This window comes from Mesoplodon densirostris, chromosome 4 (genome assembly GCF_025265405.1).
Source record: "Mesoplodon densirostris isolate mMesDen1 chromosome 4, mMesDen1 primary haplotype, whole genome shotgun sequence".
NCBI classification, from domain to species: Eukaryota; Metazoa; Chordata; class Mammalia; order Artiodactyla; family Ziphiidae; genus Mesoplodon; species Mesoplodon densirostris.
The window spans coordinates 2204108-2227286 of NC_082664.1; the positions used below are offsets into that span (position 1 = coordinate 2204108).

Here is a 23179-nt window from a genome sequence, read left to right on the forward strand (position 1 = left end):
GACAGACAGAAGGTGGGTTTTAGGGAGTGCAGAGGAATTGACCCCCTTTACCCCCAGAGCCCCTCCAAGTTCTGCTCCCAAAGGCCATCCCACACTGTCCTGGACCTCTTGCTTACTCATCTGACTGCTTCCTGCTGTGATGACTATTCCTCACCTGCTACCTGCAGTGCCTTGATGGGAGGCCCAGGCAGGCCAGCAATCACAGCATCTTGGTGTTGGCCCTACAGGGCGGGAGACACTGTTGGGTCCAACACTTTGGTTTTCCATCTGGGAGCAGTGAAATTCAGAGCCAAAACTTGGCCAAGGTCACATGCAAAGGAGTAGTAGAACCTCCCAGAGCCCCAGTTCAAGATTTCCTCCAAAACTTTGTCCCCACCCCAGAAGGAAGGACACTGACCTGCCAGCGAGATTAATGATTGGACAAGGTGGGCATGGTCTAATGTTATTTTTGTCCTGGAATGTGACCATGTCCTAAGAGACACCCCCCCCATCCTTGCTCATGTGTAGAGTAAAGCCAGGTCCTGTGGTATGATGGAAAAGTCCAGCTAGTTACAGCATCAATGCCAGAAAAGCAAAAAGAAAAAAAAAAATCCTCCAAAGGACTCCAAAAGTTAGTTAAATCCAAGTTACCTGGGGGAATTGAGGCATAAAGTACTCCTTTTGGGGTTTGTTGAGAGGGTGGAAGGGTGGACAGGAATGGGGGATGGGTGAATGGGTGGATGGATAGAAAGATGGATGGACAAAGAACTGGGTGGGTGGATGGATGGATGGATGGATGGATGGATGGATGGGTGGATAAATGGATGAATGGATAGGTGGGTGGATGGATGGGTGGGTGGACAGAAGGCTGGGAGGACTCCCCAGCTGTGACTGCCCAGGCCCCCACCATGTACCGCACAATGGTGGCAGGCCAGGGTGGGTCTGGACTTTTAAAGTGCCAAAGTACTGCCTATTTCCTAGGTTACTGCTGGGTTCCATGTCGCTGAGCGGGGAGGGGGACATCATCCCTGGAAGCAGCTTTGGGAACCCGCCTGGCATCAGAATGGGTGTCAGAGGGGTCAGCAGGACAGAAGCTTGCTGAGGACTGGGCAGGGAGGGGGAGGGGCAGCAGGGAAGGGAAGGGGCCCTGAGGAAGGCATGTGACATGCAGGCCTGTGGGAGCTTCAGACCTGCAAGAAGGAGCAGAACAAAAGGCAGGGGCAGGAACAGCAGAGGGGAGCTCAGGGGCTGGAGAGGAGGCTGACCTGCCGGGCCCCTGAGCCGCAGCCCAGGACTGCGCGGAAGAGCCAGAGTTTCTGGTGAACACGGGCTTCCTGGAGGTCAAGGGCTTCTGAGGGAGTGATGTCAGACCCCACAGGATAGCTGAGGTCCTGCAGGACGATCGGTCCACTCTTCTGTTCACCCATTCACTCAGTCACTCATTCATTCACTCAGTCACTCATTCATTCACTCACCCACTCATTCACTCACCCATTCATTCACTCCCTCCATCCAGGCACAACAAGGAAAGATGCTGTTTCTTGTCCAGTTGTCACTGCCACATGTGGCTCTATTCCACCCTGGCCACAATTTTAAAGGGCAGGACCATTACCCACCATTTCACGATTTTGGAACCTGAGGCCAGCAGGCACCCTCTGCATTCTGTACCCCGTTCCCCAGTGCCCGGAGCCCTGGGTGCTGGGATGAGATCTGAAGCTGCCTCTATTGATCTCAGCACGATCAGCCAGGTGGGGTTATGACATTTAAAAGTCAAGACGGAAGTTCTTACCAGCCTCAGAGCCAAGCTGCTTTCCAGATGACGTGGAACCAAGGTCTGGCTGGGAGCGCTTCTGGGGTCTGTGTCTGCCACTGAGATCAAGCCTCGCCTGGCAGGGACCTGGGGGTGGGAGGGACTGACACGGCTTCGTCTCTGGATCCAGCAGAAAAATGACCAGGTGGCCCAGTGAGGAGAGGGGTAAAGTGAACTGCAGGAAGACTTCCACAGCCGTGCCCAAGAAGAGATGCTGGGCAGGCCAGCTCCCAGGTCCCCTGGGCCACCCTGGGCCCACCCGGGCACCCTGCCCGCTTTCTGGGGAATCCAAGGAGGTGTCCAAGGTACCTGGCAGGAAGGGGTTAAGGAAGCGCTGAACAAATCTAATCTACATGCAAAAGCCTCCCCACCCTTTCCTGACAACCCAAGCCTTGTGCAAACCAATCAATATTTTATGAAGACGTTTCCTGGCTCCTGAGGGGAGGCTGGGGCTGCAGGCATGGCTCTGCGGAGGGAAGAAGGAGCGAGGGCCTGTGTGCGGCCGATTCCTCCTGAAGGGGCCGGGTTCCTCTAGCTCTGGGGAGACTCTCCTTCCTCCCTCCCCGGCTGCCAGTTGGCAAGAACGGGGGGGCTTCCTTCCCGCTCGCTTCTCTGTCCGTCCGGCAACCAGGCTGGCTGGCACATGACAGCTGCGTGGTGCGTACCTGCTGGAGGTATGAGCGAGGGAGGGAGCGAATGCCCCCTTAATCCCAACAGCACGTGGTCCAAGCCATCCTGATGGTTGTTCTTGTGTGGACACCCCGAGTTCAGGAACACAGTGGTCTGGGTCTCTGGTGGCTCACGGGCCACCAGAGACCCAGACCACGGAGCAGAAGTCCAGGTAAGCTGGCTCATCACCACGAGGCCCCTCCTTTACCAGCCCCCCTGGGGCATGCCTGACCCACTGCCGGCCCCCTGGCTCTTCCCCAAGCCCCATGGGGATGGGGGCCAACCAGGGTCCTGCCGCTGTGGCCGCATTGGCCTCCTGTTGGAGCCTCTCAGCCCCATTGAAGCTCTGGGACCAGCCCCGTCCCTCAGACCCCAGAAATAAGTGATCTTGAGTCCCCAGCACCAAGCTTGGGGTGCCCCGGTTCTGGAGATGGACATCACCACACATCCCTTTAGCAAACAGGGAACTCACCCTGAACCAAGCCCCTCAGAGCTCACAAGAGTGCTGGGGTCAGACCAAGGTCCCCAGATCACACAGCAACACGCGCAGTCGGGATGCTGCAGCAGAGGGAAGCCGGGGCCGGGAACAGGCGGGAGCCTCCGTCTCAGGGGCAGCCGGGGCCTCTTCCTTCAGGCGCACTTCAGCTGGGTCTTAAAAGTGGGTCGGGGGCTTTGAGCGGGAGGGACAGCTTGTGGGAAGACCCCCAAGACCTGGGAGGATGGAGGATTCTGGGCAAATCAGCAAATGGGGCAGGGGGCAGGCAGGGGGAGGCGGGGCGCAGGGGTGGGGAGCAAGGACTTCGGCCTGAGAGGATCAGAGGCTGGGGAGCCATCAGTTCGGGGGTGAGGTACACATAAGCACGTGAGTTCAGGGTATCGCAGCCTGAGCCCAAGCCCCTGGTCTGGCAGCTGCAGCTAGAAGGGTCCAGGGCCCTGTGGACAGTGGGCCAGGCCTGCTTAGGGGAAGCCCCTTGCAGGGGAGGAGCGGGTGGGTAATTCTTAGGGGCCAGAGGACAGGAGGTCCTGAGTGGGAGCTGGGGCTGAGCTCCGATCCCTGAAGACTCTCGTGGGGGACAGGTTGGGGACTGTCCCAGATTTGGGGTCACAACACACAGGTTCCCACCTGGGCTTCCCTCTCATGTGCAGTGGGACGGGGTTGGGGCCACCCGGCTGCAGCACCGGGTCCCAGCAGGCATCTCACAGACCCTTCTGAGGGGGCCCTGCTGCTGGGGTGGGCAGGGTCACCCCCCTCCAGACGCTTCCCGCACCCTCTCTGCTCCGAAGGCCACTGAACGGCAGTGCTGGGGCGGGGGTCCTGCTGGAGACAAATAAACAGGTAACAGCATCAGGCCAACGACTAGGTCCCCTGGTTGTCACGTGGTGGCCGCAGCTGCGTGTGCAGGCCCCAGCGGAGGACGGGGCTCCCCGAGGACCTGCTCACGCGCCCTTACCCTGCAGACTGTGGAATTCCCCAGTAACAATGACCCACATTCACTCACCCATGCAAATGGCTCCATGGGTCCCTGGCTGTCGAGACCCCCACCTGGTTCTTTCCCAGACCCACCTGCCCGCTGTCCTGTCCTCCCTGCAGGGCTAGGAGGAAGCCAGACGCGGCGGGACAGGGCAGGCTCTCATCCCCACCCTCCGTCCCCGCCTCATTCATTCACCCTCCATAGCTGTCGGAGGCAGATGCTTCCAGAATACAGAGCCAGCAATGCAGGGCCCTGCCCATGACTCTCTGAAGGCCTGGCAGGCGAGGCCAGCCAGCCCCATGCCTGGTTTACAGAGGAGGAAACAGGTTCTGAGGGGTCTTTTTCCCCAAGCTGGGTGGTTTGTGTTTGTCTCCGCTCCCAAAACGTTCCCCAGCCTGGACTGACCTTCTCATCCCACGTGTCTGGAGTGCTGGCTGGGGGACCCTCAGGAGGGCTGGCTGCCCCCCACGCACTGGGCTCCCCGGGGGTCCCTGGAGATGCCAGAGAAGCTGGCGTGGGCCAGCTGCCCTGAGCCTGGTGACGGGAAGGGGCGCTGCGCGGGGGCCCGCAGGCCTGGGCGCCCCCCGCCGGCCTCGTGGGTGGGGTTGCTGCTGCGCCACAGGACTGGCCAGGCGAGGTCCACAGCATTCTCTTTGTCTCTGATCAAATCGCCGCTCTCGTGGAAGTAGCCCCGGCCGCCAAGGTTGCTGCCTGAAAAGAGCAGGAAAGAAAAGTTTCAGCTTCTTGGGGACACTGGCCTTTGCCAAGCGCAGAGAGGCTCCACCTGCCAGCGGGAGAGGATGCTGACGGGGTCCCCATGGGGCTGGGCTGGGCGGCCAGAGCACATGGCTTCCCCTTTCATGTGAAACAGGTTGTTCATAACATGCTCTGTGCTCTGTAATGAAAAACACGGATTAAAGGGCCCCAGGCACGCAGGGCGGCAGGAGCCGCGGCGCCGAGGGGTGTGCGTGGGCCAGGCACGCACCGCAGAAGGGCCTTGGCGAGAGTCTCGGGCCCGCAGCTGTCCTGCGCCCCCTGTCTTAGCCTGCCCGCCCCAGCTCCCTGGCTCAGAACTGCTGCCCAGCCCTGCCCATCCTCCAGCCCACTCGGAGCATCCTCCCCCAGGAAGCCCTCCTGGTGGTTCCGTCCGCTGGGCCCTCTGCACACTGCCCTGCTGCAGAGCCTCACTGGCCTGTGGTCCAGGGCATCTCCTCCACCCTGTGGAAGTCTGGCTGCCTCTCCCTCAGTGCTGGCCACCAGCTGGCTCTGGGACCCAATCCCTCCACCTGGACAGTGGGACAGGCCCTCCCGGTGCCGCCAGAAGGAAGGACGGGGGTCGGATGGGGAATCAGGGGCTGGGATTGGGGTCCAAGTCCACCACAGATTTGTGGGCCTTGTGGGTGAATCCCGTCCCATCTCAATGCCTCTGTTTCCCCATCTGTCACTGAAGCCTTGTGCATTCAGACAACGGGTGGGTTAGTGTTGCGAACCCCAGAAAGTACTGCTTGAAACCCCGCCGTCCACTTCCCAGGTCTGGGTATGCATGTGCCCGGGCTGCGTAGCAAGTACCACAGTCCAGGTGGCTTCAACAGCAGAGGTGTATCACAGTCCCGGAGGCCAGAAGTTTGAGGTCAAGGTGGGCGGGGTTGGCTCCTTCCGAGGCTGTGAGGGGGAGTCTACTCTGGGCCTCTCTCTCAGCTTCTGGTGTTTTGCCAACAACCTCCAGCATCCCCGCCTTCATCGTCACTGTGAGAGTCTCTGCGTCCAAATATCCCATTTTAGGAGGACCATCAGAGGGGATTTGGAGCCCCCCTACTCCAGTCTGCCCTTAGCAAATTACCTCTGCAACAGCCTTATTCCCAAATTCGGTCACATTCGGAGGTGCTGGGGGTTAGAACATGAACATTTGAGTTGTAGTGGGGAGGTCTCATTTCAGCCCATAACACCTGGGGACACTGGCTCGGGCCACTTAGCCCGTGAACTGGCTCTGTCCACCACACGTGACTACGGGCTGGGCAGGGACCCCGCCTCCAGTGTGGAGGGACAGTGCCCCACGACCACGTGGTACGTGGATGGAGAAGCCAGGCCGAGGCCGGTGGCCTAGGCTGGGAGACCCAGCGTCGTCGGGGGCTTTCCACATATAGAAGGGTGCCCCTGTGCTGGGGAGAGAGGACCCCCCAGAGTGTGATGGGCTCTCTTGGCACAGGTGGGCTCAGGGAGACCCCTCCCAGGGAGCCCATCCCGGGGTGCACAGACCCCCAACTCTGCAGGAGAGACTGTTGCAGGTGGGAGCCATGCCTTGTCCAGGCCTGGCCACAGAGTTCTTTATTCACAGCTTTGTGGTGCGTTCCTGTCCTCCTGGTGCCGGCCCTGGTGGAGTTGGGGAGGTGCTGGGGGGTAAAGGACGCGGGACAGCTTTGGAGAGTGAGGTGTCCGGCGAGGGGGGTGAGGTAGGTGGGCAGATACGTGGAGAGCAGACAGGGGCCCCGTGAGCCTCGGGCCCCACGGTGTGGCCCAAAGGAGAAGGCCCCCCCTCAGGGTTTATGACGAGCATCCCCAGAGACCCTCGGGGGACATGGCACCGCCCCGTCCGCCCTCCAGAGCGGCCACTGCCCCCAGCGTCCTCCCCGTCTGCTCTACTCGCATCCCACAACACCCTGTGAGGGGTGGCAGGTGCCACGGGGGCGGCCAGAGACCTGTGCGAGGCTGCCAGCGAGGGGGGCTGGGCTGAGGCCAGAGGCCGGGCCTCCTGGGTCCTTGTCCGGGCTCTCTGTCCCGGCCCTGGGAACTCACCCCCAGGTAGGAGCCTACAGAAGTGAGCACAGGGGCAAGAGTGGCCAGTGGGCCATTAATGGGGGAGTTGACACAAGCTGGTGGGAGAGCTGGGAGCCTGGGGTGCTCGGCTGGGGTCTTCGGGCCCACCTGTGGCACCTCTGACTGCCCTGGGTCCCCCTGATCCCTCCCCGCTCTTCTGCCAAGGTGTCACCTTGGGCACGTGGGGAGCAGGGGGCGGCCCCCCTCCAGTTGTGGATTGAATGGGTGGTGCTGGTTGGTGGTGGCCCCTGCCTGGCCCAGGGCGGGCTGGGGGGCACGCTGCTTCCTTCCCCCACCCGGCTCTTTTCCTTCCTCAGCCCTCAGCAGAGCAGCCTGGGGCCCCCATGCTTCTCTCCACAGCAGCCAGGGCTTCTTAGCCTCCTCTTATCTTTTTTTTTTATTTTTATTTTTTTGCTGTACGCGGGCCTCTCACTGTTGTGGCCTCTCACGCTGCAGAGCACAGGCTCTGGACGCGCAGGCCCAGCAGCCATGGCTCACGGGCCCAGCCGCTCCGCGGCATGTGGGATCCTCCCTGACCGGGGCACGAACCCGTGTCCCCTGCATCAGCAGGCAGACTCTCAACCACTGCGCCACCAGGGAAGCCCAGCCTCCTCTTATATTTGCTCAGCGGCCCCACCTGCCAGCTCCATGGACGGACAGCTTTTGTGTCTGTGGCAGCGGTAGGCAGGGGTGGGCAGGGTGGGAACACACAGCCCCCAGAGTCAACACTGAATAATTAAGAGCCTCGTAATGACAGGCTCATCGGGTGGATATCGACTGCGTCCTGGGCTGGCCTTCAGGAGCTCTCAGTCCGTCCCAGTTGAGGCTGCCCCACAGGCAGGGGGCCTGGGGCGGGTGGAGGCACCCACAGGTGCCCGGCGACCAGCCTCTCTCAGTGGGCCTCCTTCGGGAGCGCCCTGTCTGATAGGGGAGGCCCAGGAGTGCAGGCTATGACAGGGAGTCCAGGGGCCCCTCTGCCTGGCAGTCCTGGAACGCTTCCAGTGGGAGATGTAGCTGAGCCTCCTGCAGACTGGAGGGGTGAGGGAGGTGGTCAGTCGGGGAGAAGGCACGAGGTAGGAAACCACACGTGATACGTGGTCGCTCCCGTGGCCCAGGCGGGGGTCAGCGTCCAGAGCCCTCTCCTCTCTTCTCAAGTCCGCTGTCTAGAGGGCCTCACCCTCCTGGGGGCTGCCTGGGCAGGCCCGGGATGGCGGCTCCCAGCGGGCAGAGAGGGCCCAGGTGAGCAAGGGCGCCTGGAGAAGCAGGGCGGCAGGGAGCGCACCGCAGCGGCCCCGCCCCGCCCGGCCTGCAGTAATTCACTGCGTCTCTCGCTCACTCTGCTCACCACGGCTGCGTCCTCACAGGGACAGAAGGAGACACGTGCTGTCTGTCTGTCCATCCCACTGTGAAAGGGGCTTGCACAGCTCGAGGCCACACCCCAAGCCCGTCTGCCTAACTACCGGCCTCTTCAGGGTCTGGAGTTTGGCCGCTGGCCGAGAGACCCCAGCCGGCCCGGGCCCTCACCACCTCCTCAGGACCCCCGGGCGCGTCTGCGGGGGCACAGGGCGGGCAGGACGAGTGAGAGGCTGTGTTGTTATAGGAAGTGAGGTCTGCTTTGGTCAGGGAAGCCCGACCTGGTCTTAAGCTCCGCCAGGCCTGTGTGGTCTCCGGGCACCCAGCCTTTGTCCCCTGGGCCACATCTCCAGGGCCGGCGCTGCAGGTCTGGTCTGAGGCTCCTCTGAGCAAATGCCAGGCGGGGCGGGGGCCAGCCTGGTGATGCGGGGCCCACCGTCATCTGCAGGCCGTGAGGTGCGTCCGGGGCTGGGCAGCAGGACTGATGACTTGTCGTGTGACGTCAAGCAGGGCACGCAGGGTGGTCGCTGGACGGAGGAGAGGCGCCAAGCGAGCGCTGACCCCCGTGGCTCACGGCCAGGATGACGTCGGCGACCTCCCAGGAGCGCGGGTGCGAGGACCAGGGTGATGTGGTGGTGGCCACGCACTCCCCGCCCCGGGGCTCCGTCTCTCCCAGAGCAGCCCCGGGTCAGAGCCTCTGCTGGCGCTTCGGCAGCTCCTAACGGGATCAGGTCCGGTGGGCTCGTTATCCGCTCTTGCGGGCGCCGCGGGAAGCGCATTCCATCACCCTCTTCCCACGGCCCGCTCCCTTCCGGGGGTCCAGGCCCCACTGCCCCTCAGGCAGCCCCCTGGCCACGAGCAGCTCACCGTCGTGGGGCTGCAGGAAGGGAGCAGATGCGTGTGCAGAGTCAGCCCTGCGGCCGCCGCATGGCGGGGGCGGGGAGGCTGAGGGCCAGCCGGGCGGCAGGGCCCGCCTCCCCCAGGATGGAGTCTGGGGGACACATGGGCGGTGAGCGGGGCTCCAGCAGTGTCAGGAGAAGCAGCTGCGCCCCGTGACCTGGAGCCGGGTCGGCCCCAGAGCCTCCCCTCGAGCGGTCACACGGCCGGGGGCTCACGGGCCCCGCGTCAGACCCCAGCTTCCCCGCGGAAGGAACCGGCTCTCTCAGCCTCGGCTTCCTGGTGCAGCAGTGGGGCGACTGGAGGATGAACGGGGTCCCGCATCCCCATCGCTTAGAACAGCGTCCCAGGCCCCTTCGGCACCAGCGGGGCCGTGAGTACCACGGGGGGCTCAGCTAGAGTGGGGCTTGGGCAGGGGGCAGATCTTCCTTGGTCTGGAAGAACTGCTAAGGGAAGCTATAGGTCCAGGAGGCTCAGATGTCTGTGGGGTGGGTGGACCAGCCTCAGGCCGCAGGGGCAGCGTTTCCATGGAGACAACAGGGCTGAGCTGAGCCCACGCCGTCTCCCTGACCACACCTCCTCCTTCCGGCAACGGGGGGCCAGCCTCAGGGTGCGAGTGGACGTGATGTGTGGTCTCGGGTGCCTGTCACTCACCTTCAGGCTCACTCTGCCAACGGCCCCCAGAGCGCGTGTCAGAGGAAATTCACCTCCTTCCCCAGGGCGGGATGGGACACTGCCCAGCGTCTGTCCTCAGGGGCTCCAGCTGGCCCCATGATAGCTTGTCCCGACCCCCAGCACGCAGCCCTGTGCCCCGGCTGTCCCGGCTCCTGGCCCAGTCAGGCCTCATGGGTACACCAGGGGGGCGGGCTGGGCCTTAAGTCGGGCATCATGCGCACCCAGTGCACTGAGCCGGACCTCCCAGGGCCCCTCACGAGGATGGGGGCCCACGAGTCCTGCCTGTGGGATCAGGAAAAGGCTGTGGAGCCTGGCTGGTGGCGGCGGGCAGCCCCGGCTTTTGGAGGGCAGGGGACCCTATAAAGAGTTTGATATTTAAATACCACTCTCAGGCTGGCACCAGGTTCCCTTCCCTGTAGCCTCAGTAGCAGGACAGGCCACCCCACTCAGGGCGCCAAGGCCGCCGTCATGAATATTTGTTCAGCCGGCTGCTGGGTCAGCACTTTGCGGGGTCTGCTCCCAGGGGAGGCAACCTCTGCTCCTCCCCGCTTTCCAGGTGCTTCCCAGACCCCCAGGGGGCTCCAGGCCGAGACCCCACCTCCTCTCCCTGACCACCACCATCACCCTCACCCCAGCGGCCTCCTCAAGCTGCTCCCAGGGTACTGCCCTGGCACCCTCACGCCCCTCTCCCCCGTCCGTCCCACTCACCGTCGTAATAAGTTCACGTGCTTGGCACTAACTCAGTGCAGACACTAGAAAACACACCTCGTGCAGGGTCACTGGAGCCCCACAAAACCCCTCTGAGGTCGGCTGTTCCGCTCACCTCACGGTGTGGAAATGAGGCAGAGAGAGGGCAAGCAACTCGCGTTGGTCACACAGCGGCTGAGTGGTGCTGCCCCGGTGGGAACCAGGCAGTCGGGCGGGTCTTGCTCTGGAGGTCCCTTGACCGCCTGTAGGTCCGGCTCAGGCCACCCACACCAGGTGCCGGGGCAGCCCTGCCTGGGGGGAGGGCCTGCCTGCCCTGCCCTGCATGTGTGCCCCAGAGACAGGTGCCCGCCCACCGGGGTCTCCGTGCAGGACTGAGGCTCAGCGAGACAGAAGGTACAGGGCACACAGTAGGTGCTCAATCCATGGGGGTGGCATTGATGCCATTGTTACTCTGCGGAGATCCCAGCCTGGCCGTGTCGGCGTTGGTGGCAGTGACGGACTCACCGAGTGCGTCCAGGGAGTGGGCTGTTTCCTGAGAAAGCCTCACCGCTCAGTCGGCCAAGATCTGCCAGGGTGGCCACCAGGCCTCGAGGGAGACACCATCACCGAGGCAGGCCCCCAGCAGCCGTGACCCTTAGGGGGCTCAGGGCGATGCCAAGGAAAAGCGCAAACCCGTGACTCACGGGGGCAAAAACCGAGGCCCAGAGTGGAAGGGAAACTAGCGGAGCATGCCAAGGGCTGCCCACCCTGCAGGGGCGGCCGGGACGGGGCTGGGACGCTTTGCAGCCGAGCGGAGTCGTTTTCTGACGCGTGTCTCCTGGTTATTCTCTCCACAGCAGATGGGGTGATGCTCGGTGTCCTAATTTGAGATCCTCTTTGTTTGGGCCCAGATCTCCTTCCACAGGCCCCAAATCTGGGTCATCAGAGCAGAGGTTTTTGCTAGAAGCTGGATGCTGTGCTCTGCTTTCCCGGGAGCCGTGTCACTGTGGGCAGGCGGGCAGGGCTGGGCTGGGCCCTGGAACAACGGGCGGGCGGGCGGGTGGGATATCGGCGCCCACGGTGGCAGGCTCCCCGCCCCGGTGGGAAGGGCCGTGTAGGGCCTGCCTGGGCAGAGCTGCCCTGCAGACGGCAGCTGCTGGAAACACGACAGCGAGAGCCACCTAGAGCTGCTCGGGGCCTGGGTGCGCCCACCCAGGGTGGGGGCCCGGCCAGGTGTGCCTCAGGGCTGCAGCCTGCGGGTCAGGATGGGTTGAGGATGACGCTGGCAGACAGACAGGCAGCAGGGAGGGCTTGCCAGCCTCAGAGACACCCTCCCTGTAGGGTCGTCCCCCAACAGCTGCCTCAGGGTAGGGAGGTCTGAGCAGCCGTTTCCATCTCCCTGTTCTTGGCAAACCCCGTCCCTCTCCAGGCCTGGCCTCCCCACTGTGGGTGAAGGGCTGGCCGGAGCACCTCTCGGGACGTCCCAGGGCTCGGTGACCCCAGGACTCCAAGCAGCTCTGGTTCTGTCCTGGCTCCAGGTCCCTCTGGCCGCCCGGCCACTGTAGGGCTCCAGGCAGGCCCTGCTCCCCTCCCCAGAGACCCCACAGAGCAGGGGCCTGCGTGGCATCAGGGCCGGGCCAGCCGAGACAGACCCAGCAGGGTCGGCCTGATGTTTGCTCTCAGCTGCATGGGGACCCGCTGTTCTTGGCTCTGGCCCTGGCACAGGGCAGCCCAAACACCTCCTCCACTCCCGCCCAGCTCCCACCCCTTAGGCTGAGCTCTGGCCCAGGGACCGCCCTCCCTGCCTGGGTGTGCAAGAACCGCACCGGGCTGAGCCCCTCCCCCAGGATGGGGCCTCTGGTGACACTCGGGGTGTCCACGTCGGAGCCCGGGTCAAGGCTGTCTGCGCTGTGAGGCCAGCTCTGTAGCCGTGCCCGCTGGCTGCTGTACCCGCAGTGCCCCCCTGGGAGGTGAGCCCCCTCTGGGCCCCAGCTGGAGGGAGAATCACCTGACCAGAGGTGCCAGGTGCCCCAGCAGGCACTGGCTGCATCGGCCGCCCCCTCCAACCCAGGTTAACTGTCCCCCCGGGTAGGGCGTTACCAGGCTGGGCATCAGGAGGGTGGAGCCTGCACGCTTTGGGGCAGGCAGAGCCAGGCAGCACTTTCGTCTCCCCATCTCCTGGGTGGTTTGTGGAAGCCCACGCCTTGGAGGAACACCAGTGTCTCTCTGGAATTTTCCCCAGAGATGCTTGTAAAAGGCGATTCCTGTTCTTGTGCCGCTCTCTGAAGATCTCTGGAGCCTCGCACACCCAACCCGGCCCCCCGTCAGAGGTGGGGAGCACAGCACCTGGGGCAGCAGGAAGCGCTGCTCACGGTCCCGAGGGGGCGGGCAGGCTGGGGCAGGACAGGCACTCCTGTCCCCCCTAACCCCCGGCCCAGGCAGAGCCTGGCACTGTAGCACCCCTGCTCCCACCTCCATCCCGGCTCCTCTAATCCCCGCAGCAGGTACAACCTACAAGTCCCCAGGTTCACAGACAAGGAAGCTGAGGCCAGGAGAGTCCTGTCCCGGAGACTGTCAGAGCTGGGGTCCTCCCACGGTCACCTGAGACCCCCTCTGTCTGCACCCGAGTCCCCACCTACACACCTGGCCTGAGCTCCCGGAGTTGGCCTCACCCTCGGTCTGGCTGGGCTCCCTTGATGTGTCTGGGAAGCGAAACCTGGGAAAACAGGGAAGGCTTCCAGGAGGAGGAGAGAGTAGAGGCTGGGTGTGGAGGAAAGGCAGACCCTGGGCCCTGGGAGCCTGAGGAGGGTGTGTCCTGGGTGCACAGTCACTTTGGGGGCAGAACCTGAGAACACCACCACGTGGCCTCTGGGGAGACAGTGGCCCTAGTCAGTTACCTGGGAACGCACAGCACTCTGACCCGGGCTGGCCTGCTTGACCCGGCATCCAGGACGTTTGGACCTGGCGTGCACTGCTGACCTCTGTCTGAGACGGGGGGATGGTCTGGGGGAGATGATCCAGCCATTTCCCAGGGCCAGGCCCTTCACTCGCGGGCATGCACACACCAGCTTGCCACCTCCCCAAGCTGGGCACTACACCCCCATTCTGCAGCTGGGGAAACCGAGGCCCAGAGGCCGAGCAGGGGAGGGAAGGTGGTGCATGATTGGAGCCTGGGTAGGGCCTCTTGCCCCCGACGCATCTTGGGTGGTCCTTGCAGTGTCCTGAGAGGCAGGCCTCTCCTCCCATTTCACAGCTGGTGTCTGAGTTGCCCGGGGCGCAAGACTTGCTGAAGGCCCAGCGGGCGCTGTGCAGCTTAACCCCTGTCAGGGTCTCTATCTCCAGTCTCAGGCTCCCGTCCCCTCTCCACGGCCTCCTGGGAGCTGAGGCTGTGTCCAGGGCTGCTCCCGCAACACCGAGGGTGGGCTGAGGGGTAAACGTTTCTCGACCCCCACCCCCCAGGAACAACAGGATTCGGTGCCTGTGCAAGGAGGGGCTGTCAGAGGTGGGGGAGTGGAGCATCTAAGGCCGCTTTATGTCCCATCAACCCTGCAGGTCCTGGTCACCCACTTGCCCACCGCAGGACCAATCCCTGACCACAGCCCTTGGGTACAGAAGGAGCCATCAGGCCCACATGTGCACATGCAGGGGCCCAGTGTCCCACCAGGCCACAGAGACCACCTGCACTGTTCCCCAAGACACAGACTGGACCCTGTGTCAGGGCCGCAGGGTTCCTGCTCTGGGCGGGGTGGACCTGCAGTCCCTGGGGGCCGCGTGCCGCAGGACACTCTGGTTCTGAATGTGTCTGTGCTTCAGGTATTGTGGCTTGTGTGGCCCCTCCGGGGGATGTCACCCAGGGAGGGTCTTGTCTGAGAAATGGTGAAGCCACGGCTGGCCGTGCCTGCTGGGTCAAGCTCTTTGGGGAGGCCCTGGGCGTGCTGGGGGCATCCAGCTTGCAGCCAGGAACAGTGGCCTGAGCACATCCTCAGGGGTGGGGTAAGGGGGCCTGGGAGGGTGGGCGCTGGGGAGGCTGAGGAAGGATGCTGGAGGTCGGAGGAGTGCTGAGTGGGGAAGCCAGGGTGCCTGGGCTGGGGGCAGGCCGGCGGGGGCTTAGCTGCCGTCCCGCTGGAGAACAGCTGCTGGGAGCAGGCAAGACGCAGCCCCGCCCCCGCTGCAGTGAAGAGGAAGATGAGGCCGGCCGGTGCTCCTGCCCCTCATGGGTGCAGAGCGGGGAAGGGGTGGCACCGCGGCTGTGGGTGCCCCAAGCCTGTCCCTCCCGCTGCCAACCTTGGCAGAGCGTCAGCCACTCTTTAGCCTCTGCCGGCGAGCTCTTTACCTTTGAAACAGCACTTTCTGGCATCTGCGTCCTGAGCTGAGCTCCTGCAGATGCTCTTGGAGGGGTGAGGGCTGCAGCACGTGGAAGCCGCGTGGAACCCCTGGCCACCTGCTCATCGGAGCCTCCAGGCTGGCCTCCAGGGTCTGCCAGTCCTCCCTGCCAGAACCTTCAGGGGCTCCCAGGCCGCCACTGCGGCCGCTGCCCCTCTGCCTGTGGCCTCAGATGCCCCCCAGCCCCGGCGATGCCCCAGATACTCTGGGTCCTCACAGAGGAATCCTCAGTTCCCCTACCGGCTCCCCGATGCCGCACCGTCACCCCCCGGCCCTGCGCTCGGCTGGGCCTCGGACTCTCGCCCTCAGGCCTCTCCCAAGGCTCTCCTCCCTTGGCCCCCAGCCCCAGGAGTGTCTTCCTGAGCCCCCAGCCTCCTGCCCTGATCCCCGGCCACCCAGGTTGTTGGTCAAGGGGTGGGTGGATCCAGGCTGTGTACCCCAACCCCTCTTCCGTGTGCAGCCTGAGACAGGCAGTCAGAGCCCGTCCTCGGGTGTCAGGGTGACAGCCGGCCGTGGCCAGAAAGAAAGAGCGCTAGGCTGAACGGACAGGGGTCGGAGGGGAGACCCGGGTGGGGAAGGTGCCGGGCCTCAGCTAGAGTATGCCTGGGGCCTGAGGGAGTGCATGGTGATCCAGCAGGTGAGGGGCAGGGGGGATTTGGGCAGAGGCCTGGGTGGGCAGTCCAGGGGAGGGACAGGGACAGGCAGAGCAGCCTTCCGGACAAGGAGGGAAGGCCGAGTCCTTGCCTGAAGCCTGGGAATTGGAGGAGGAGGGAAGGGAGGAGGGCGCAGGGAGGAGGGGCCAGGGAGGAGGCCTTGCTGCCTCTGGTCCCATCTGGATGTGTCCCACGTGGCGTGTCTGGGCCCTGCCCTCCATGGACAGCTGCCTTCCTCTTAAGACAGTTTGTGAATGGATCCAATGACCGTCATTTAGAAGGATGTTAAAGTCTGGCCTGTCTTGCCAGGCTGCCATGGGATGACCGAGGCGGCAGCGGCCCCGAGAGGCCAGGTGGTTTGTTTTATGACCCGCCAAGGGTGTGCGTGGCACCAGGTGGCGAGGCGGCCACACCGCTGACTCCCTAGATGGGGGGCCCACAGTCGTGGTGCGGTGGCGTCCTCGCGGGGCCCGGTGGGGCGGGAGCACTCAGCGGGAGGGCGGAGGGCGCGGGGCTGTGGGTCCCAGGACGGCGCTCGGGGGGCGGCATGACTGGCCCACCCGGAGCTGCCCTCCTGTCCCCTGACAGTGGTGCTGGGACAGAGCAGGACGCTGTGACGAGTGCTGCGGCCAGGTTCCCCGGGGGCTGCTCAGGCCCTGGGCTTGGGGTCCCTGGGCTGCCTTTCAGAGCGGGGCCGGCGCCGCAGGGTGGCTGTGGCGTCACCTCGGGGCCCCGTTTATGCCTGCACACCTGCCTGCCCCTCGGCTCCGAGGGCAGAGCCTGCCGACCCACAGACACTCCGAATCCAGTATTTTGGGGGCTGGAGTGGGCCCAGCTTTGCTAGTGAGCTGCGTGTAAGGCAGTCACGTGACAGCATGGCAGCCCGGTCACCAAGGGAGCTGCACACTGGTGTCAGAGGAAGGAGATGCTGGGCCCGGGCCGGCTCCATGCCCCTCCCCCCCCACACCCAGCAAGGCCACACTGGCCCTGCAGCCTTGCCTCGCACTACAAAAGTTCCAATTTGTCCTAGAGGAGCAGGCCTGCTCGTGTGCCTTCTCCCAGAGCTTCGGAGCTTGGAGGACTGCCACGGCGTCCCCCGGGGCTTCCACTCGCTCCAGCCACACTCCGCCAGTTCGCTCAATACAATTTTTTTTTTTTTTTTTTTTTTTTTTTTTTTGCGGTATGCGGGCCTCTCACTGTTGTGGCCTCTCCCGTTGCGGAGCACAGGCTCCGGACGCGCAGGCCCAGCGGCCATGGCTCACGGGCCCAGCCGCTCCGCGGCATATGGGATCCTCCCAGACCGGGGCACGAACCCGTATCCCCTGCATCGGCAGGCGGACTCTCAACCACTGCGCCACCAGGGAGGCCCTGCTCAATACAATTTGATGGAGTTCCGGGGACGGTCCTTGAGCAGGGTGTCAGAGGACAGGTCTCAGCCCCGCTGATAGCCCGGCCCCTCCCCCTCTGCACAGGCCACCCCGGGACCTCAGCCATTAGCAGGCACGCCTCGGGCCTCCCATTCCCCAGTCGCGCGCACACACTTGCTTCCTGCGCTCACTGGCTCTCAGCAATTAAGTGATCTATTGGGTTCTGACGAGCGTCCTGACAGTGCTATAATGTTATTGCTCCAAAGGGCTGGACATTTTGCGACACTTTCCTGAGCATAATTTCCTCTTGGAGAATTGTTCCACTTCAAAGGACCCCACGAAACGGCACTTAATGGTTTTCCCTGCCTGTGGAAAAGCAGAGTGCCCGGGCGGCCATGGCTGGGGCTCCCTGGGCTGCTGGATGTTTTAATTTGGGGGCCACGGAGATGTGGTGGCCAGTCAGACACCGGAGGCTGCCCTGATGTGGGCAGGGAGGCGGACCGGGTCGGGGGCCACTGTGGACCCGGCGGGGCAGCATCTCAGAGGCCGCGTGGAAGGGCAGGTGGAAACGGAGGGGACACAGGGAGGAGGGTTCCTGAGACACGCAGGTGAGGTCCACTCATTCACACGTTTAACAAATAAGACTTATCGAGTGGAATAAAATGGCTCAAGATCAGGACAGCAGTCGGAGGTGTGAGGTATGCGGGTTCTCCTGATGCCCAGCCTGGCGGGAGTGTGTGCAGGGAGACCCTGGCTCTACCTGCGCGGTAGGTGTGCTCGGCAGCGAGCTGGGCCCCAAGGGCCCGGCCGGCTCGGCGGCTCCCGGGCACCTTGGCCCGGCTGACATTGAAGGTGGGCAGTCCGTGTGACCTACAAGGAGAGGGCCGGCAGGTCAGCCTACACATCAGCAGGAATGCATCGTGCTCGGGTGAACCCACGGGAGACCGGACGTCTCCGGGACCAGGTCGCAGCCTCGAGCCTCGGTGGCCGAGGGCTTCCTTCCCCAGGCCTGCAGGCCAACCAGGCGTCTCTGGGCAATTCACAGATGAGGAAACAGCCACGGTTGGTGGGGGGTTGGCTCAGACACACCGGGGCCCTGCTCTTCCCCCTGGTGTCCAGCCAGCCCACCTACTCCCTCTTTCCAAGCTGGGGACCCCGTCGTTGCTTGTCAGCTCCCCTCCCAGCCTCCCTACCCTGGGGAGCTTGGGGCAGCCCTGCAGACACACTTGTAAACAGCTCACTGCTGCAGGGCCCAGCTGCTCGTCCCCGGGGCTCCGGGTCCATCTCGGGGGCCATCAGCTGCTCCTGGAGGCCTTTGCTGTAGGACAGGCACCCACCGGCCATCGGGCGGCGGCAGGTCAGGAGATGGTACCGGTGCCTGAATACGCTGGGTGCCCGTTATCCTGGGGGCACAGGCGGGAGCCTGCGGACGTGAAGCAGCAGGGCCGGCGGAGGTGCGGACCTTCCCCCAACACCCTGACCTCACCCGTGCTGCGTCTGGGTTTCTGGGGCTCTCCTCCCCCCGAGTGTCCGGTCCCGTGGCTGCGACACCACGGTGTCCATCTTAAGAATGCCTGCCTGCCTCTGCACCACAGTGCATCCCCCAAGAAGCAGTTCGTCCAACATGCTCCATCCAGGCACCTGTCAGAAGCCCCAAGGTCGGGGTGAGTGTCCGAGCTTTCGGGGGACCTTTCATCCCAAACCCCACCTCAGCCCCCGTTGCCGGACCACTTCCGGCCAAGCCGACACTGGGGTGTCCTGTTCTCCCTCTCAGGGGCTCCCTCAGGCGGCCTCACCAGTTTTAGCCAAGACCCCGGGGAACGGTCCCGCCCAGTACTGTGTCCTCACCCTGGAAGGACCCTCACATTTCTTGCTCCAGCGCACACTTTCCTGATGGTATCCTCGCTGCCTCCTCCCCCCTGTGCTGTGGCCCAGAGCCCAGGACCACCACCCGGCTGTCACGTCAGCCCACGGGCTGCTCAGCAGATGTTCCCAAGTTATGCAGTGCACAACCTGCACACCGTGCCCTGGACCTCTGCCTGTGGTCTGAGGCTGCCGGGCCAGGTGTGGGTAGGTGCAGCCTGGCTCTCATGACCCTTGTCTCTCTGTCACCAACCCCCCTTTTCTAATTTATTTTATTTTATTAAAAAAAAATTTTTTTAGGCTGTGCCACGCAGAGTGCAGACTCTTAGTTCCCCAACCAGGGCCTGGACCTGTGCCACCTGCAGTGGAAGTGCGGAGTCCTAACCACTGGACCACCAGGGAAGTCCCTGTAACCCCTTTAGAACATGGAAAGCCAAGTATTGACTCATTTCCTGTGTTTCTGTGTCAATATTCCAGATCCCCCAAGTCAGTGGACGCTCCGGTCGAATCCAGGAAGATGGCGCGTGAGGAACCTGCTGGAGCCCCTCGTTCCAGGAACTGTGATTCCTCATCACAAAGGCTTCTTTCTGGACGCGGAGCCTGTCCTCTGCAAGGCTGTGGGTCCCTGCAGGGACTGCTGAGAGGTCTGCAGTATCTCCTTCCTTGTCGTGAACAAAGTGAATTATACTGTATGGGTTTTTATTTATTTATTTAATTTGTTGTTGTTGTTGTTAGAACTCAGCAAAATAAAATTCTGGTTTATTGTTGGACGACGTTGTTCCACACATACATCAAACAGGCCCCCCCAAAATAAATCGCAACTTCATAGACAAAAAAAGGGAAAAAAAAGAAACCTCTTATCTTTGGCCTTTTTAACCATCGCACACAAACCAACTACTTATCGTACGGCTAAGTACATACGCAAAAAAAGTTACGGGAATGCTCGGAATAAGATTTGTTGTTGTTGTTGTTTTTGCTTTTTTTACAAGTTTTTTTTTCTCCTTTGAGATTGTAATGAACACGGTTGCACCACAAGTAAAGTCAGAAGTAGGACAAAGAACGTTCCGAAGGCTGGTTTGGTCATCCGAGGTCATTAAAAATGGCTGACCCCCTAACAATCTGTACAAAAATACAAAGTGTAGATAAAAAATACAAACAAATTTTCCTCTTTAAAGTACTTTAAGGAAAAAAAGCAGGGCCTTGGAAGTTGTGGTTCTTTTTTCCTCCCCTGTTGCAAATTCGCGCTGTGGTTCTGGCTGGGTGGCGGGGACCGCGTGTCACCTGCGGGTGGCGCTGCCCGCATGGGCGGGCGGACAGGCGGGACCCTCCTCTAAGGGGACCACGTTTAGATTCTGCGACGGGCGGTGGAAGGTGACTAGGTCGCGGTGGCCCTTTAAGTTTAACTTTGCCTTTTGTGCTGTCCAGCCCTCCTCATCGGTCTTCCGCTTCTTGGTGTCAACATCGTCATCCTCCTCATCTTCAGCTGCCCGCCTGCGTGTAGCTGCCTCGGACTCCTCACCTTCATGTCCATCACCCTCCTCCGCTTCCTCATCTACCTCGTTGTCGGCCTCCTCGCCCCATTTTCCTCGCTAGCATTCCCACGAGCAGGTGCCCCTCTCCCATTCTCTGCCTCCTCCACAACTTCCTTCTTGGAAGTCCTCGGTGGTGATTTTGGAGCTGGTGTCCGAGGCCGCGTCTGACATGACGGGCACGCCGGTGATCCGACGCAGCGGACTAAGAAGAAAGCGGGAGGGGCTTCCCTGGGGGCGCAGTGGTTGAGAGTCCGCCTGCCGATGCAGGGGACACGGGTTCGCGCCCCGGTCCGGGAAGATCCCACATGCCGCGGAGCGGCTGGGCCCCTGAGCCATGGCCGCTGAGCCTGCGCGTCCGGAGCCTGTGCTCCGCAACGGGAGAGGCCGCAACAGTTAGAGGCCCGCGTACCGCAAAAAAAAAAAAAAAAAAAAAAAAAAAAGAAAAAAAGAAAGCGGCAGTTCGACGACTCTGGCGATAAAGCTGCCGGAGTCCGCGGCAGCGGCGGTGACTGCGGCGGGCGGGGAGCCGGTCACGGGAACAATGCAAAGATGGCTTTTCAGAGCAGCCAGTCGTGTATGGGTTTTTAAATAAAACCCAACATGATTTCCTGGAATAAATCCCACTTGATCACAAGGCAATCTCTTTTTTATATTTTACTATTTATTTGCTAATATATAATATTAATATAATTAATAGAATATATAATTTCTTATATTCATTTTGCTAACATATAATTAAAGACATGCATCTATGTTCATAAAGAATATTGGTCTTTTTTTGGTAATGTCTTTGTCAGATTTTGATATCAGGGTAATGTTGGCCTCATGAAATGAAATTGGAAGTGTTTCCTCCTCTATTTTCTGAAAGAGCTTGTGTCAGGTTGGTGTAAAATTAAAAAAAAATATTTAATAGGATTCATCTGAGAAAGCACATGGGCCTGGAATTTTCTTTGTGAAAGGTTTTTGATGATGAATTCAGTAATTAAAATACATATAGGGCTCTTCAGGTTTTTATTTTATCTTATGTCAGTTTTGATACATTATTCAAAAAAGGTGTCCATTTCACTGCATTTTTTAAAATAAATTTATTTATTTACTTATTTATTTTTGGCTGCGTTAGGTCTTTGTTGCTGTGCGTGGGCTTTTCTCTAGTTGTAGAGACTGGGGGCTACTCTTCGTTGCAGTATGCGGGCTTCTCATTGCGGTGGCCTCTCTTGCTGCGGAGCACAGGTTCTAGGTGCACGGGCTTCAGTAGTTGTGGCACGCAGGCTTCAGTAGTTGTGGCTCACGGGCTCTAGAGCACAGGCTCAGTAGTTGTGGCGCACGGGCTCAGTTGCTCCGTGGCATGTGGGATCTTCCTGGACCAGAGCTCAAACCCTTGTCCCCTGCATTGGCAGGTGGATTCTTAACCACTGCACCACCAAGGAACTCCCTCACAGCATTGTTGAATTAAGTTGTTCATGAGGCCCCTTTATCTGCTGTATCCTTGGTAATGTCCCCTTCTTATTTCCTGATCTTTGTCATTTGTTTCTCTTTTTTCTTTTATTACTCTGGGAAGGGATTTAGCCATTTCATTAATCTTTTCAAAGAAACAACTTTTGGCTTTGTTTATTGTCTCTGTTGTTTTTAAAATTTCATTTACTTCTGTTTGTATCTTTGTTAATTCCTTCTTTCTATGGGCTTAAGTTGCTCTTATTTTCCAACTTTTAAGGTGGAAATTTATTGGCAAATTCTTTCTACAAAGGGTCTGAGAGGTTTTTCTGTCCTAACACCAAATATGTGTTTTAGTTGCCCTAAACCATGAGACTGGGGATTTCTCTAAGGCAAAATGTTGTGTAAACATGAATCTCACCCAGTGTAGTTCTCTTCTTTCAAGGGTCAAAGCTCTCAACTTTCTGTTTATTTTTGTTTCTCCTCTGATGTCTTCAAATAGTTGCATTTTATATTTTCTCTAAGTTTATATTTGTCATTATTGTAGGAGGATTAGTCTGAGACAAATTCCTTCTGGTATCTTTCAATGCATATGTTATTCAACCTGACAGATAAAAATTGTGATGTCTTAATTTGGCATTCTTTGGCTAAATGTGGTTGGACACTTTTTAATAATTTTTGGTGATTTGTAGTCTTTCATTTATGAGTTGTCCTTTGCCAATTTTATTTGGGATGATAGGGTCTTTGTTGAGGACTTTTTTTTTTTTTTGTGGTACGCAGGCCTCTCACTGTTGTGGCCTCTCCCGTTGCGGAGCACAGGCTCCAGACGCGCAGGCTTAGCAGCCATGGCTCACGGGCCCAGCCGCTCCGCGGCATGTGGGATCTTCCCGCACCGGGGTACGAACCCATGTCCCCTGCATCGGCAGGCGGACTCTCAACCACTGCGCCACCAGGGAAGCCCTGTTGAGGACTTTTAAGAGATCTTTCTCAGTGCACGATATTTGTTGCAAATATTTTCACAATGTCATTTGCTTTTTAATTTTGTTTATTATGTTTTAATACACAGAATTATTAAGTAGCTACATTGAAAGTGCTTTTATATATGTAAGAGCTTTTACGATTTACTATTTTTATTGAAATACATTTTTAAATTTTTTGAATAATATTTCAACATTTATGTAGATAATATTTGCAGTCTTATTAATGAATTGTACGCTGCTAAATAATTGTATTATATTAAATCATTCTTTCCCATGGTCAACTTCATAGATTGTTGATTAAGCTTGCAGCTGAATTTTATTTGCTAGTATTTCATTTTTCACTTTACATGAATTTTTATATTTATAGCAGACTTTCCCAAAGGAACCCCACCCCCAAGAGATGCCTCAAGATAGAAATGGTTTTCTGGTTGGACAAATAAGATTGGGAAACACTGGAGGTTCTCTTCCTGCCCTTGTTAAGAATCACAATGCATATTTGCAAGTTAAAGGCTTTGAGAGGTTCTGCATTTAAAAATTATGTTGACCTTGGTGAACCAACTTTTTATTTAACTTTATGAAATAGTGGCATCTTTTTATGTAATTCCTAAGTAATA

At 60.0% G+C, this 23179-nt stretch overlaps 1 pseudogene; it reads right to left on the reverse strand.

Moving 5' to 3' along the window:
* Nucleotides 1-19899: 19899 nt before the first annotated feature.
* LOC132487517 (prothymosin alpha-like) lies at nucleotides 19900-20325 on the reverse strand (annotated as a pseudogene).
* Between the last annotated feature and the right edge of the window lie 2854 nt (nucleotides 20326-23179).